Raw genomic sequence first — 2191 nt, 5'->3', positions numbered from 1 at the left:
CCTATGTCTCTCGCCATCCTTCAGCTAATGAACTGTTTCTCCTTTAGCACAAGATGAAATGATAGAGAAGATACAATGTTAATTTTTGATCCCTGAATAGAATGTACTTTATTAGACAGAAGCTGGGCTCTCAAGGTCAAACCCCAGTCCCCAAGGGCAGAAGGAAGGCACTGGGGACACAATATGGTGAATTGAAAAGAGGATTCAGTGGTATTTGTGGGCCAGAGCAGTGGCAACACCAGAAGCAACACCAGCTTCTGCCAGGCAGCCTGCATGTCAGGGGTGAATTCTCTGCCAGAGTGAGTAGCCAGAACAATGACAATCACATCGCCCAGGAGCTATTGGATGAGAGACAGAATGACAATTATGTATGCCAAGTAGAAGTTTCCTAAAAGAGTTGCAGAAAATAATGGCTTAGTACCTACACTCACTCCCAAGTCCACATATTAAACTGCTCCATAAGTTGTACCTATACAATAAACTCGTATGAGCTTGTCCTTCAATTTAATTTAAATTCTATGAGCCCTCCATTCAATATTTTTCTACCTACAGGCCCTGCCTCTCTCCTATTTCACTATTTTTATTTGCCTCTCTCCCTCCCTCTAATTTTTATATTCATAGGATTTCAGGGTTTCATAGGTTCCTAGAATGAGTTTAGTAAAGCCTCCAACCAATGCAGCAATATGCCTCCACTTAGTCACAATACTGTGGGTAATTTAATAGAGAATTGATCTATTTTTCTTTGAGATGAATGGTCTAAAAATTATTCTCCCAAATATTTTCCTAACTTCAGTCATCAAGAATCACATAAGATACTTCTCCTTCCTTGAGATTGGACTTCATCTATCAAAAGTCAGATTTTATTTCTCCTTGAGCAAATATGCTACTCTTTGATATTTTCTGGGGGTAAATACATCCAGTTCTGACAGAAGTTTCTGAAAATTTTTAAACAAACTTAAGGCTGTTCACTGTGACACTAATGGTAAAGAACCTGCCTGCCAATGCAGGAGATGTAAGAAATACAGATTTGATCCCTGGGTTGGGAAGATCCCCTAGAAAAAGAAATGGCAACACATTTCTGTATTCTTGCCTGGAGAATCCCACGGACAGAGGAGCCTGGTGGGTTACAGCCATGGGGTCACAAAGAATCTGACAGCTGAAGCAACTTAGCATGCATGCACAGTAAGGCTGCTCATAGCTCTTTATGTCACTAGTCCCGAATCAAGGTGGGTTCGGTATGCCCACTTGAAGTCTGTCCTCCTAACACCTAGTTTGATCTACGATTTCTGAGATCTTTGCTAGTCTTTCCAATCAAACACTCAACTTCCATTATTACTGCAAAGTAAAAAGCCACAGGGAACACACGAACACTTCCTAAACTCACCCTGAAGTTCTCAGGATCCCCGTGCAACTTGTCACAGTGTAACTCACTTAGCTTAGCAAAGGCACCTTTGAGGTTGTCCAAATTCTTCATAGCTTCTCCAAAGGAGGTCAGCACCTTCTTGCCGTGGGCCTTGACCTTGGGGTTTCCCATTATGGCAGAGGCAGAAGACAGGTTGCCAAAGCTGTCAAAGAATCTCTGGGCCCAGGGGTAGAAGACCAGTAGCCTACGATATGGAAATAGCAGATGGAAAATCAGTGACTTGAAAATTTTTTCAGAATTTGCTGATCAATTTGCCAGGCTCATATTCACCATTGTCCCCCATGAAGGCCACTTCCTACCTGCCCAGAGCCTCGCCTCCAGCCTCTTCCATATTCATTTTGCCCCACAGGTCAGTGATAGCAGCCTTCTCCTCGCCAGTAAAATGCACCATGATGTCAAGTCGTGGAGCTTACAGGTGATCACAGAAGCATCAAAAGCAAGTCTGTGCTGCTGTTGGATGCTGTTGCCTTTATTCTTTACTGCTGAACTTCTGCCCCCTTGCTCCTGCTTGTCCTTTCAGTCATTGGTCAAGGTTAGGCTGTGTCCCTCAGGCATGGAGTAAGAACAGCTGATGGTCAGCAAGGAAGATGTATATTGAGTGTATGATAACGTGTTGGTTCCTGAGACACCTTCCTTTGTTATGTCCTCCTCCATATTTTCCACTCACTCCCCATTTTCGCTCTCAGCTCTTCCCATGTCATCCTCCACGATGGCATCCATATCTCCCATTCTCCTTCTCTCAGAATGACTCATGGAGTGTAGCTAAGC

The 2191-nt window shown here is 43.5% G+C and overlaps 1 pseudogene; it reads right to left on the bottom strand.

Moving 5' to 3' along the window:
• Window positions 1-204: 204 nt before the first annotated feature.
• Window positions 205-1933, bottom strand: LOC133226751 (hemoglobin subunit epsilon-1-like; annotated as a pseudogene).
• Between the last annotated feature and the right edge of the window lie 258 nt (window positions 1934-2191).

The sequence above is a fragment of the Bos javanicus genome, chromosome 15 (assembly GCF_032452875.1).
Source record: "Bos javanicus breed banteng chromosome 15, ARS-OSU_banteng_1.0, whole genome shotgun sequence".
NCBI lineage: Eukaryota > Metazoa > Chordata > Mammalia > Artiodactyla > Bovidae > Bos > Bos javanicus.
The sequence above is the reverse complement of the archived record's forward strand: the minus strand, read 5'-3'. Positions and strand labels throughout refer to the sequence as shown.